Source organism: Gymnoscopelus braueri, assembly GCF_963280865.1.
Source record: "Gymnoscopelus braueri genome assembly, chromosome: 1".
Lineage (NCBI taxonomy): Eukaryota > Metazoa > Chordata > Actinopteri > Myctophiformes > Myctophidae > Gymnoscopelus > Gymnoscopelus braueri.
In genome coordinates, this window is record NC_137603.1 from 41,263,564 (window position 1) to 41,279,323 (window position 15,760).

The 15,760-nt window shown below is 43.5% G+C and overlaps 1 protein-coding gene across 1 annotated transcript in view; it reads right to left on the reverse strand.

The window, feature by feature from the left end:
• The window catches only part of greb1 (growth regulating estrogen receptor binding 1), a 41,165-nt gene extending 37,756 nt beyond the window's left edge, over window positions 1–3,409 (reverse strand). Inside the window, 1 exon segment of the mRNA XM_080429519.1 lies at window positions 3,315–3,409. The gene's annotated coding sequence lies outside the window, so the exon portion shown is untranslated.
• Window positions 3,410–15,760: the final 12,351 nt, after the last annotated feature.

Below are 15,760 nucleotides of genomic sequence, written 5' to 3' on the forward strand. Positions count from 1 at the left end.
CACTGTGGAAGGTGAAATCCTCACTGTTATTTCAAGTCTGGAATGGTACACTCCACATGCCATTTTCCAAGGCAATATTTTTCTAGGATCATACACCCCTACTGTATATGCTGCTACAGATGTTCAAGTATTGTATAAAATACTTCTGGTTTAATGGAGCCACGGTGAGTTAGGGAAGTTGTATGAAGTACCGGTGGTATTTGTACAAGAGCAGTGTGTTACGTATTCACACATTGCGTTTCAGTACATACAATAAATATGTGAACTATAGGAACATGGGAGATGTCCACTGGTGGGAGACTGTGTTTGTAGCGGTCATATCCCAGGGTCTACTGGTAGGACTCAGGAGACTGTGTTTGTACTGGTCAGCTCCCAGTGTCTACCAATAGGAGACTGTGTTTACAGGGCAGCTACGTACCAGGTATGAATGGGAGTATCTATAAGCAGGGTGTTGATGTATTAAAGTGCACTCAGCAAACGTTCTCTGCATAAACAGGTTTAAAAATAAGCAATAACAAAACACAAGTGATGACATGAGGTGGATTTAGGACAGGAAAAACAACCCATTTCAATTTTTCAGTGTAACACCCGGCCCACTGCAGTCCATATGCACACACACACACCCACACACTGCTAGAAGGGTCTTCTCATGACCGCAGAGTCAAAGGTCAATCCAGATAACAATGTTTAAGCAATACTTTGATGTGGCCCATACCTCTAATATGCACACATACACACACACACACACACACACACACACACACACACACACACACACACACTATCCCATGGGCTTAGGCTTTGTGGACACAAAAGGCCTGTCTTGGGGGTGAAAGGTTATAATGGGCGAGGTCAGATAGGAACCCCAGGCTCTTTCTCTGTTGGGCAGGCCCACATACTAGCCTCTCACACACACACACACACACACACACACACACACACACACACACACACACACACACACACACACACACACACACACACACACACACACACACACACACACACACACACACACACACACACACACACACACACACACACACACACACACACAGTCTGACAGACAGCCCTTCAACCTCTAACCCTGGTACCCTCAATGGTGGATCATGTTACACAGCAGTCACGCCCCCCCACACATGTGTGCACTCGTGCACACATCACCAAGCAAGCTAATCATTGTAATAATATCTGTGTCTGCTAAATAATGAACAGATATAAATCCAGACATGCCGCATGAAAATGTGTACAAACCTATATTTAGTACGGGGGAGGGGGGGAGAGCAGCCGCTTGGGAATCTGGAGGTTCCTGGTTCGATCCCTGCCTCCGCCTGTGTTTATGTCAAAGTGTTCTTGAGCAAGACACTGAAACCCTAACTGCTCCAAATGAGCAGGTTGGTGCTTTGCATGGTTTCCTCTGCCATCAGTGTGTGGATGGATGGGTGAATGTAATGCACACTGAGTGAATGTCCCCAATGAATTTGTTGTGTGTGTGTGTGTGTGTGTGTGTGTGTGTGTGTGTGTGTGCACACGCGCGTGCAAGCGCAAGTAGGGGGGTAGAGAGAGATAAGGCAACAGGCAGTGGACTGTAGAACAGGGTCAGCTGGTTGGTGTAGTCTCTCCTTCAGTCTCAACACAAGAATAGAGAGAGAATCCTCCAGCTTCACAGATGCTAACACACACACACGCACACGCACACGCACACGCACACACACACACACACACACACACACACACACACACACACACACACAGTCACACACACTGAACCATCTGAACTCACCGAACTCATCACAGGCCAGAACCCCCACTCTCTTTCGTCTTTCACCATTGCATTTACTCGGTGGGTGGACACCAGCTAGCCAGCCCCTGGCGGCCATTCAGCTATCCAACTGGCCATTTAACCAGCCAAACCAGTCCAGATAGCCAGCCTGAGCCAACCAGTCCATTGAGCTAACCAGTCCAGTCAGTCAACTAGGCTAATTGAACTTCCACATTGTCAACCAGCTAAAGGAGTAAACTAACCAGCAAACTCAGTCAACCAGCATCTTCTGTGTAATAACACCATTATTCCCATCACACGTATAACCCTGGCATGATCTGTCAGAAGTATATAACACCATCTACACCTACATCTACTTCTGTCTCACTCTGTTTCTGTCTGTTTCTGTCATAATGAAGAACAGACAGAAACTGTTTCTGTCTGTTCGCTGTATGAAGTATAAAGCAGCTTGTGTTGTCTACACTCTACACCACTGTTTCTCAATCATGAGTTGAAAACAAATTCAATGTCATGAATAAAATTAAAATAATCAAAGAAATTCCCTTAATTAGAAAACAAATTTAAGAAGTAGTTAAAATAGCTGATGTGCAAGATCTATGCGGCGCAAAGCGACGCGTTGGGAGCTTTTAGATCTGCTATTTTCACTAGTTTGGGTCCCGGGCAAACATCTGATTTCTCTTTTGGGTCCTGACTCTTGAGCTAAAAAGTTTGGGAACCACTGGTCTTTTTGTTTTGTTTTAATCTGCTGCTATTTGTCCCAAAAACGTGTATACCTAGTGACTGCAAAACCCTGAAAGATTTATGCTATTTGTTTCAAAAAGCTTTCTAACAGCAAATGAACACTAGTGTTTTTTGTAAGCCAGTTGCAATGTGACATAGCTGTTTACACAATGCTATATATACTCCCCAGTTTTTCCTCGTCTTTCCACTTTTCTATCATTGTTCTAATTTAATTGAAAACAAGTGCTAAATGGTTGCAATTAAACAGTTGACGTGTGAATGAATGAGGTACATTGTACCATAGATCAGTGGTTCTCAAAGTGGGGTCCATTGACTCCATAAGGGGGTTTCTTAAATTTCTCCTAAATTGACCCGTACAAGTCTGTAACTCTGACAGTAAACAAATGGAACGGGTCCATTTGGTTCCATTTGTATACTGTCAGAGTTAAGGGGGGTCCTTGAAATGTAAAGTTTGAGAACCACTAACATAGATAGAGCCGCAGCCTCAGCAGTGAAGTGAACAGAGATGCATCAATATCCTCACTGAACCTTGCTGAGCCCCCCCCCCCCCCCCTCCCAAAAGAAAAAGTATTTAAAACGTTTAACTCTGCCTACTTTATACAATATCAGTGTAAAACACACATACACCAACAAACAACACTATCTGAGCGAACACACTCAGCCTCAGGTCGAAGTATCAACACATCGCCATGGTGATATAAATTACCTGTATAATCAAGTAATAAATGCATACAAATTTAACCAAAGCGCAAAAAAACGAAACCAAAAACACAAGTGTTGAAAGACTTACCTGTACAATGAAACCGCTAAAGTCCTGAGTATTGTTCAGGGAAAGTGTTCTCCCACCATATCTTGAGTAGTGTGTTCCTTTCTGTCCTCCTCACCTCTGATCTGATCCTCTCGTAAGTTCTCACTGCACACACACAGTCCCTTGACAAACAATGGGATGGTGGAGTCTACATCCCATAGCCCGGAGGGACTCTCGAGCGTCAATTGGCTTAGCTGTTTGCAAGAGCCCAGAACCGTGGAAAATGGTTGAAGCGTCAGAAGCCTGGTGGCCAAATCTGGTATGGCAGGACTCCAGCATTTAGGACGCTACTGCGCATGCCTCTTTCGTCTGAAATGCTAGTGCGCTTGCTCCATTGGCTCCAATATTGGAGCCAATCCAAGAAGTAGTGGTACTTCCTGGTGCTTCATGCCCTTGTGAGCAACTTTCATTGAAATGAATTGGTGGGGGCGGGGCAGTCTGCCCTCTAGATATATTATAGTACCCGGACCCACCCAGTACATTCATTATTCATTCACAGATTATTAGCAGTGGTGGAAAAAGTACCAATTTTTTTACTTAAGTAAAAATATTAATACTGCAATGTAGAAATACTTCTGTTACAAGTAAAGTGTTACAAGTTTTTACTTGAGTAAAAGTACAAAAGTATTGGTATCAAAATGTACCAAAAGTAGAAAAGTACTCATTATGCAGAATGTCCCGTTTCACAAGTTTTCAAATGCATAAAAATGATTTGAAAATAGCCAATCTACAAGCTAGTCGCATCACAAGGCATTGTGAGCTTGTAGATTGGCTATTTTCAAATAGCCAAAGCATAGGGTTGAAGTGGTTAATGTATGTTTTGAAATAATATTCAAAATCTTCAAAGTAACAACTGTCTGGGGGAGAGGCGTCTACATTACTTTCACAACAGCGAAAACTTTCAAATTGTTCTTTTTGTGATTACTATGGAGCAAACTTTTAATCAGGAATTGTGGTAATGTGCTTATTAATGATTGTCGCCCTCTGCTGGATATGTAAGTGAGTCGCGCTCATAGCTCTATGTTCGCGCTATCATGGTAGGTGACAGCGATTATGAATGACTGTCGCCCTCTGCTGGATAAGCACCTGAAGCACAGGAGATGACAGGAGAGGAGAGGAGAGGAGAGGGGAGAGGAGAGGAGAGGAGAGGAGAGGAGAGGAGAGGAGAGGAGAGGAGAGGAGAGGAGAGGAAACGGTCATATAGCCTGCCTACTTTATCTGCACGATCTCCGGCCACACAGCTGATTCAAATTAATGATCAATGGCTCTTGACACTTGCTCTTAGCAGTAGCTCCTGTGTTTCATTGTGACTGGCTGCTGTTGTTGCTGTGACACCTGAATCTCTGCATGGGGATTAAATGGTGCTTGTTAAGTGACTTCAGCGCTTGATAATAAGCATTGATCATTAATTTGAATCAGCTGTATGGAGGGAGATCTTGTAGTCAGACTAATATGACCCTTTTTGATTTCTCTCAGGTTGTGTTCCCACATTATTGTTGACTGATTTGATCCCTCAAATTAATTGAATGACTGACAACAGGAAGTGATGCTCATAATTGACACACCCCCTTAACTATTTGTTCAACAACAACAACAACACAAAAATGTAACCAGTAGGCTACATGTAATCAATTTGGTTTATCCTGACTTAATCTTTTTTTTTTAACTTTTAATTACTCTGGTAATACATAGGCTTAAAAATCTATACAATATGAAGTCATATTTACCAGTCATAATTAGAAATACAAAGCTATCACTCACACAAACAGTGCTCTCAAACAACAAAAAATGGGACTGGTCTTCAAAATTGTAAATGCAGAGTTGCCCGAAATGCCCCCTATACCCGCATATCTGTCTAAATACCTCCAAAAAGTTAGTGACACCCACAGTCACGAAACTAGAGGGAGCGTAAACAATAATCTGGTACCACCCACCCATAAAACAAACATGGGCAAATTCTCCTTCTACAGCACGGCCACCAAGGTATGGAATAGTCTAACCCCAATTACCCCATCCCTCAAAAAATGCAGTTCGCTGGGCTCATTTAAAACAGCCCTAAAAACTCATCTTTCTAGAGGCCATAAGTGGAGGTAGTACCAGTTTCCCGGTAGACAGACGACCCCCTCCCCTTTTTTTGGTATATATTTTTAATTGTTCATGCTTTTTTTGGTACATAGAGGTATTTTTTCTCTGTATTTTTATGTTGATATTTGAACTGTTTGGTTGCTACTATATATGTCTATATAATTCACGGAAACAAGTCCGCAAGGACTTTTTTGGTCGGACCTTTTAGACAAAAGTATTATAAATGTAACTGTGTTGTTTTACATTGTTTTGCCTAATAAAAATTTCAATCAATCAATCAATCAATCAATCAATCATCTTATAGACTATTGTGTTAAATGTTAATTCTGTCTAAAGTGCTTTTGTCCCCTGGTCTCATGTCTTATATTCTCGTAACCCACAAACTAAAGATTGCTGTCTTTTTGCTAATTTTAGCACATAATACATTGATGTAGTCAGTGTAATATCACTACATACAAATGACTACTCTGAAAATGTATTAATTTGTATTCTATAAAGGATTCTGGTGTCATTTGCAGTTTGAAATACATCGGCCAGTTATCACAAAAACAGCATTTTTGAAATGAAAAAGGGATTAAAGCTTTGCGTGATACATGACATCTTTGAAGGAAAGGTTGGTCATTTTCCCTTCTCAGTAATGAACTTGTAGGCTTATATATTGTTGTCTGTATTCCAGTAATCCTTTTTAAATCAGTCTGTATGTGTGATGGGGGTGTAAAACAGCTCCATGGTCAACTGTTGTGGACGTGACATGCATTTTGCTGAAGGAGTCTAATACAGTCAGCACTCAATTGAAGTTAGCCACATTCTTCTATCAATATACAGTACACATGCAGACAGACAGACAGACAGACAGACAGACAGACAGACAGACAGACAGACAGACAGACAGACAGACAGACAGACAGACAGACAGACAGACAGACAGACAGACAGACAGACAGACAGACAGACAGACAGACACAGGCTATACACACACACACATACGTTTATATGACACTGTATATGTAGATTCATTAGAAATAAATAGTGTATATATATATATATATATATATATATATATATATATATATATATATATATTTCTCACCATTCAACACATAGAGCATAAATAAATGTTTAAGGGACAAAGCATGTAAAAGCCCAATATAGAAATATAAGCAAGAATACTAATTTACATCCGTAATTTAAATCCGTAGATAAACAGGAACCTTAAAAGTGGCAATATGAAAGTACAATAATATATATTTACACAAGTAGAAGAAAAAAAAGGGGGGAAAAGAAGAAATACACTGTACAACATGTCAGGTTGGAAATGATGCCGTAGTCATTTGAGATGGGTCTTCTAAGTGGTATATATGGAATCCCTGTGACTGATAGAATCCCTTTGACTTTTTCCATCAGCATTGGGTAGAATTCTATGAAAATGTGACAAGACCGCATCACATCAGATCTCTGTCTGCTACACCTCCCAACAGAGAACCAGCCGGCCAACCAACGCAGCTCTGAAAACATTCATTTCTCATTTTCCCTCTCCTGGGTCCCTCTTCCCTCAACGCCCCGCCCCCTCATGTCCAATGCAATCTGTCATGGTGACGGGGCCATAACCCCCCCCCCACACACACACACACACACACACACACACACACACACACACACACACACACCATACAGCCACACACACACCCAACACCCTCTGTGCTAAGTGCCACAGTGACAGACAGACAGACAGACAGACAGACGATGGTTGGAGGAAGTAGTGGAGGGGCGATACCCCCCCTACCCCCCCCCCCCCCCCCAATATTCATTCACAGATACTTTCCATCTGTCCTCAACCTCAAAATCACCAAGTGAGGTCAGGGAGGACAGAGCATGAGTTGCCCTGTTACTCCCAGTAACTCCTATAGCCCCTGGTTTCTCACCATTCAACACATTAAGAGCATAAATGACTGAATAAATTATATGAACCGTTATGTGGAGGACACGTAATATGATGAGTGCATTGTTATGTGGAATACATAACAATTAACAACTAAATAGCACAATGAACAACAATGAAACAATAAACATGTGTGCATGCTGCGTCTAACAGTCCCCAGAGACCCACGCAGGCACGCATCCAACAGAAAGTCACAGAGGTCCTGAGGCATACGCCTTCCTCGCTTTCCAAGGTTCAGGGTTCCGGTGTCCCAGGTTGATGGACGTGTGCAGTGTGGAGGGCCTTTCCCCCTCCACCCTGTTCTCCTCTATGCTAGTGAGGGGCCCATAGAGAACCACCTTACAGAACCCTGCCTTACAGAACCCTAACTGCATCCTATAAACTACCTCTGACAATTTCACAAGTACACTACATGGCCCAGTCCAGTTGCCACAAAGTTCCGGTGACACTCCCTTTTTCCAGGAGGGGTTGAACTCCCACACCCGAGCCTCCAGAGCAATGTCCTCTACTTCGTATTGGGAATTATTGGCCTGATTCTAGCTAACCACAGCCTTGGTGAGAACCTGTTCTCCGTCAGTTCAGGTGTCTCTCGTTCATAGTCTCCAAAGTAGCTGCGCAAAACTGTCCAACATGTTTGTCCGCATAAGGTCCGCTGGAATACAACGCTCTTACAAACATGAGCGCTGCTGGAGTGCAACCTGTAGACTCCTTTACCGCGGTTCAGTATAACCACAGGACTAGGGGCAAGTGGAGATCCCAGTCTCTAGTCTGCTGGCAGTCAGAGTGGATGGCGAGCTGTTTCGTAAGGTGGAATTTAATCACTTTACCAGTGCATCGCTGTGGATGCAGAGGAGTAGTCCTTATCACTCCCAGCCGCAGACAGACTTCCTGGAACACCTGGGCCTCGAAGTTGTGAACTATTATGGAGCTCCTCAGCAGTGTTGGGCAGTAACGCGTTACTAAATAATATTACTTTAATATTAGTACTTTCACCAGTAACGACAAGTGTAACTTATTACTGCCAAAACAGTAATAATGTCACAGTTATTAATCCACATAACGCTGCATTACTTTGTCACAATAAACGTGATTTGTTTTTGACAGAGAAAAGTACTCTCTCTTCTCCACATTTTGTTTGTATAGAGTTGCAGTATGTGTGTGTAAAAAAATATTACAGATCTACTGTACAAGGTATCCCCTAGTTTGACTTAGGTGTATTGACTTATATGTCTAAATGGGTAATGTGTATTGCCATGACACATTGGCTATAAATCATAATTAATTGTGCATTATATTATAACTATTCTTTTTACATAATATATGAGGGTTCACAATTTCATCTGAGGGGGCATTGAAAATGTTTGCCCACTTTAGATGCCAGGCTGGTCCAAAGTCTAGTAGGTATTCATCAAACTATGTTGCCATAACCTTTTATATACATATTATGGTATACGCAACTCTCTGCTTCTCTTGATGCCATCTGTGGTTATAAACTTGTGGCAAAAAAGTTCATGTTATTCGGCTGGCGCTTTTTTTCATTTTTTTTAAGCACCACCCTAAAAACATGAACATAACATGAACATAGCATTCCAAGGTAGCATTTAATGTTACCTTGGAAGATCATCCCTGTGGATCATGGACGTCATGTGCCCAGTCTATGATATCAGTCATGCACTATGATGTTAGCGATCTCCATATTTGGGCAGCGTTTCAGCCCAATCTGCCCTCCTTTGACTTCCAGTATGAATACAACTTCTAAAAAAACAAAATGAATGTTCAATTATGAATTATTACCTTTGCCTACTGGAAGAATGCACAAGAGTGTTGGCACTGATTGGTCCAGTGGAATATACAGAAACAAAATGCATGAATTAATGACCAAATATATTACAGAATATTATTATTATTATTATTATTATTATATTGTGGTCTAGGGAGATCTCATGACAGAGCCTAAAATAAGTACAGTCATTTAATTGCAATTGGACCATTTAATGGTATATATTCTTTGTAAGGGCGTCTTTGCTTGCAGCTATCAAAGAACAGAGCCATGTCACCAAACATAATAAATGCTTGAATATTGTGATACTATACAGTTTTAATATACAATTCAAATGTTAGATTTTTACGTAAGTGGTCCTGTAAGTAAGAAAATATATCCAAATACTTTCTAACAGTTGTGTATTCAGAGAAGCATGTTGTCTATTGTTGTCTAAACACAAATCAGAAAGAAAGAAGTGGCCCCCTGAATCATTTTGGGGACGGTTGCTTAGCGTTGCGACCTGGCCTTAGATAAGCGTGGATGCTCAGATATTAGACACACAAAAAGCCCAACAAATACAGTAAGTGATCTTATTAAAAACATTAAAGGTACTACAAAACACTATCTCTACAGGTTTATTTAAGTCCTAACTTTCCATTGCTGTCCTAGCTTATAGTGTTTTGTGAAGGGAAGCCTCATAGCTCATACTTGCCACTGACCCGGCTGAACAGTGCCAATCTGTACACTGGCACCGACCATGCCAAGCCAACATGAGGTCCCCTGATGGGAGAACAGGTGTTGGACAGGGTCCAGTGGAGCAGAGAGGACTGGGCCGCGGTGATATATCAGACAAACAGGCAACTCTGCTTCCCCTGGCTCAAGGGAGGGGGGGACCTGGCCATTTATAAAGGAAGAGCCCTTGTGTGTGTGTGTGTGTGTGTGTGTGTGTGTGTGTGTGTGTGTGTGTGTGTGTGTGTGTGTGTGTGTGTGTGTGTGTGTGTGTGTGTGTGTGTGTGTGTGTGTGTGTGTGTGTGTGTGTGTGTGTGTGTGTGTGTGTGTGTGTGTGTGTGTGTGTGTGTGTGCATATGACTGCATGCATGCATGTGCTCGTGTGCAAAATGTGTATGTATTGTGTGTGTGCGCGTGCATGTGTATGTGTGTCTGGGTGTGTTTATGTGTAAGCTTGTGCATGGCGTATGCTGTGTGTGTGTGTGTGTGTGTGTGTGTGTGTGTGTGTGTGTGTGTGTGTGTGTGTGTGTGTGTGTGTGTGTGTGTGTGTGTGTGTGTGTGTGTGTGTGTGTGTGTGTGTGTGTGTGTGTGTGTGTGGGGGGGGGGCAGTACAGAGAAAAATGTTAACTGTCACCAGTTTGGGAATAAAAGACCCAACTGGGAGGTAGGCTAATCTGGGAAATCCCTGAACAAAAGGTATACATCTTTATTACCTTCTTTTTTTTAAACAAGCGTTTCTGAACGTGATCCAAAATCTGCCAGTGAGTTGTTGAGGTTCAGACACCCCGTGTCATGGGACACGTAATGAGGACACTCTCTTTATCCAGGCCATTGTACGTTCCAAAACTATTAAAAAAAACATATGTCAGAGTTGTATCAACAGAACCTGAACCGGGGCCACAACAACGACCAACCCATTTTTCAAACTAGTTCTTTGTACTTTATTTTTTTTCCAGGGACCCACATTTTTTGGCAGCTAACCTAATAGCCTGCAGTATGTTATTCAACCTAGCTTATTTTGCAGTGGCTTGGGAGTGTTCTGGCAACATAACAGCAAATAACTTTTGCTATCAATTTCTCCCGAATGTTTAGGGATTCATTTTGTGCTAAGTGTAACCCATTTCTGTGCCCCAACCCCCAAACTGTTCAGTGTTCCTCCTAAAAACCCTGAGATGTCGATTTCAGAAGAAAAAGTAAGTGGGTTTGATGATTTGATAAATCCCTATGGAGCCATATTGGCCTATAGGCAAGGCTTGCAGTTTCCATTAATGGACAGAATATAATATTTTATGTCCCGTTGCTATAGCCACGGTGCTTAACTTGTGATGTAAAAACAGTCAGGCCCATTCATTTCAGAATAAATACTCCACTTCGCTTCAAGTCACAGACTGGTCTGTATATAAAACGTGTCTGTATGAATGTGTGCTGGCGGAGGGAAAGAGGCATTTCTAATTTACACATAACGACGGCCCAGGTCGTTTGACTTGAGAATAATGGAGGTTTCTCAAGCTGTAAAGCATATCACTCTCATTAGGCCTTTACACAGCGGCTGGGCCTAACTAGAGATGCGCTCGCTCACACACACACACACACACACACACACACACACACACACACACACACACACACACACACACACACACACACACACACACACACACACACACACACACACACACACACACACACATACAACATCTCCAAAGTCATTAAATCCCTCTGAAAAGAGGCCTCATTTGAGAGAAGCAATAAAATTTTTAATCATTTTATTACCAAAAGAGTATTTAACAAGTGGGTAATGAAATGCCAAAGGCAGGTGAGTTGAGTTTAACCTTCATAGGAGAAGCCATGTATCACACGACCGCCCTGAGGCATGCTGGGACAGAAATGTCATCCTCCATTATCCGCCACACCTGAAGTGCCGCGTCTCTGGGCCGGCAGGCAGGAGACTCGCTCTGCAAGGCGAGGAGGACAGGAAATTAGGGGGATTCAATTAATGGCCATTTTTTACGCACCAGGGAGAGGGCACAGCCACACTCATGTCTTTACGCATCATACACACACACACACACACACACACACCCGCACGCACACACGCAAGCATGCATGCATGCACGCACACACGCGCCTTAATGTATCACACACACACACACACACACACACACACACACACACACACACACACACACACACACACACACACACACACACACCTTGAAGCATAGCGTCCACATCCCACACTGTGAGGGTCTCCTGATGGGACAGAAAAAGACACATGTTCTTCTCTCTCTACTTCCCTGTCTCTGTATCTTTTCCCCAGGTTCCCGCCCTCTCCCTCTCTCTCTCTCTCTCTCTCTCTCTCTCTCTCTCTCTCTCTCTCTCTCTTCATTGGTTTCCCCTTTCTCTGGCCCTCTACCACTCTCTATTTCCCTGGTTGTCTCTCTCCCTCTCTATCTCACTTGCTTGAAGTACAATATGAGATCTGATCTTTCTCTCCCCCCACATTTTTTTATTTTTTCTTATTTTTTTTACATCTCTCAGCCCCCCTCTCTCTCTTTCTCTCTCTCTCTCTCTCCCCCTGAGGTGATCATATAGTTGGGTCGCTTCACTGCTTTCTCTCCGCGGGTCAATTAAGGAGAAAATGAGGCAGAGGGGGGGGACACTCACTTTCTGTCACCATAAAAGAACCATACATACCACTACCTGCCAATCGCACACATAATATACTGCTCAACTGCTGCGTAGTGTGTGTGTGTGTGTGTGTGTGTGTGTGTGTGTGCGTGTGCGTGTAAGAGGAAGATAGAGAGAGAGGGGAGGGGGTCATCTCATCTACGTACACGTGAGAGAATGTGAAAGAACCAATTGCCGAGTCCTTTAGGGAGCTGAAAACACAACCCATACATTACAGCGGCACAATTCCTTTGACACATGTATAATTGATGGCCGATAACCAAAACAAAAAAAAGAAGCTATATTTTCAATAAACACGGCTTCGGGCACTCCAACATTTTGAGGGAATGTTCCTCAAAGTTAATTGAAAAGTGTCCTGGCTTTTCATTTGCATAAGAAACACATTTAAAGGTGAAAAATTATAAATAAATACGCGGCCACCTGTGAAATATGGCTTTTGGCCTGCCGGTCGTTTATAACTGTGCCTTTAATTACGTGACAGGCCGGGTTGAGCAGTGGTAATGAGAGAGAGGAGTGATGGAGAGGAGAGAGTCGGAGACGAGAGGTACAGGTCATTAGAGTGCGGACCACACACACACACACACACACACACACACACACACACACACACACACACACACACACACACACACACACACACACACACACACACACACACACACACACACACACACACACACACACACACACGCACGCACACACACACCTGACGGTTAACAGACTGACCTAGGAATATTACAAAGTTTAAGCTTTCGAAGCTTTCTAAATGACCGTATGACCAGGAAGTGGTTTAGGACCAGAGGGTTACCTACCAAACCGTCCCACAGAGTTTACCGAGGGTTTCTGGTCGGAAGACACATTATGTGTGATTGATTAATTGATTTGCTAATTGATCTGATCATCAGCAACCACAATGACGCATGACTTCAGCTAAACTTCAACTGAGAGGTTGAACGGTTAGCTATAGTGTTATTAGATGTTGATTGTGTGACTTTGAACAACCAAATTGAATGAAACAATTACATGGAGGCTTTTACAGGCCTGTACCCGGTCAGTGTAATCAAGTAGGGAAGAAATGTTCTTTGTTAACAACACAAGCAGAAAGAGACTGACAGAGAGACGGAGAGAAACAGTTAAGATAGACAAAAACAGAGACAAAGACTCTGAGATTGAATTGGCGACATGTGGCACCCTTGTCTGTCTCTCCTCCTCTGCTCTCTTCTCCTCTCATCCACTCCCCTCCCCTCCCCTCCCTCTCTCTCTCTCTCTCTCTTTCTCCCTCCTCCTCTCCTCTCGCCACCCCCCCCCCCCCAGTCCCTCCTTCTCTTTTATGCATAAAGAAAACAGCTTGCATTGCCCTGCAGGTAAAACCAGAGCGCACGGCTTTCACGTTCACCTTCACTCCTTCTCCGCGGTCACTTCCCGCTAGAGCAGCCCCCCCCCCCCCACATCCCCCCCACACACCACCACCCACCCCTCCTCTCTGAATAGTAGCCAGTAGGGAGCCTCGCTAAGTCTTATTAGAGGCAAGAGTAGGCGATATTTTTACCGTTTCACCCCCCAGAAATATTACAGCACAGACAGACAGACAGACAGACAGACAGGAAGGCGTTTGTGTGTGTGTGTGTGTGTGTGTGTGTGTGTGTGTGTGTGTGTGTGTGTGTGTGTGTGTGTGTGTGTGTGTGTGTGTGTGTGTGTGGGGGGTGGGGGTTGGGAGGGCGGGGGGCTAATCCTGGGGATGAAATTAGCAGCGGCAGAGGGGTTAGTGTCAGGATGGAGGGATGATGGAGAGGAAAGGAAGGCTGAGCCCAGCTCCAGGCGACACATCCACGGGGACGATTACAAGACGACTCCCCAGAATCTGTCTGTCTCTCTGTCCATCCACCTGTCTGTCTGTCTGTCTGTCTGTCTGTCTGTCTGTCCGTCTGTCTCTTTGTCCGTCTGTCTGTTCACCTGTCTGTCTGTCTGTCTGTCTCTCTGTCCGTGTATCTCTGCCCTCCAGTCTCTCTATAGTCGGTCCGCCTGTCTGTCTCTGTCTATCCGTGTCTCCCTCTCCCTCTCTCTGTCTGCCACACTGGGCCTAATTTTTGATGGCTCTATTTTCAGGAAGAGGGGGTTCTTTCTCTCATTTCCATCTCCCTCTCTCCCTCTCACTCTCTCTCTCCCTCTCTCTCTCTCTCTCTCTGTGTCTCCTGTGCTTCGGATACATAGTAAAAGCTATTAAAATTGAAATTGTTCTAGGGGGTGTGTGTGGGGGGACTCGACCCCCATCACAGGCTGTTCAATAATAAGGAGCGCTGAGCGTTGGTGGTGGTGGGGGGGGGGGGGTGGCTGGGGGGGGGGGGTGTTGCTCAAGGGTGGCCTGGATCGGAGGGGAAGCGAGCGCGGAGCGGCTGGTCGCTCTTTGTGTGATCATTATTCTTCTTCTCTTCTCTAAACGATCCCTCCGCATACGAGCCTGTGGGTCCAATTCATGTCGTTTTCTTACACATTCACGCAGAGAATCTCCCTTTGAAATCACCCGCGGCTTCGTAGGGAAGAGTTCACATTTATTCTCTCCCGCTCACAGCTAGTGGAAACTCTAAAGAAGCTATTTTTTCAAATGTTCACAGGCCAACTCCAAACCTGAGCATGTGAGAATGTTTTTGGAGCTGAAATCTTTTACAGGTTCTTTTCATGTTTAAATACGCACTATCAAACTGTTCAAGTTTGTGTTGATGGTTATGTTTTCCAAAACATCAATTGTGCATCTGTGCAATGCAACAGCATGAAGCAAAAAAAATGTAACAAATGGACCAATAAGAGTGCGTTCACAATGTATCTTTTGATGCATATTCTGCAGAATGTTTTCATGTGGGTGTTTTTTTGCAGACAAAATAATAATAATACTGCATGTGTTTTATTTAGGCCATATTTCTTTCTAGTTACTTGTATCCTAAACAGATTGTGTTGAACTCTTCAGGGTATTCATTATCTAACTTTAAGTATGCAGCTGAACATGGATCTGTTAACTATCACTGGATTAAACATGACTATGAAAATATCCACGTTATAACCTTTGCTTACATTAAATACATTATAGCTCTTTCTCACACCACTTTATCTCTTTCTTTGCCTCTGTCCCACACTGACATTGTCCCTCACTGTCTCTCTGTCCCTCTGTCCCACTGTCTCTCTGTTCCACACTGTCTCTCTGTTCCACACTGTCTCTCTGTTCCACAC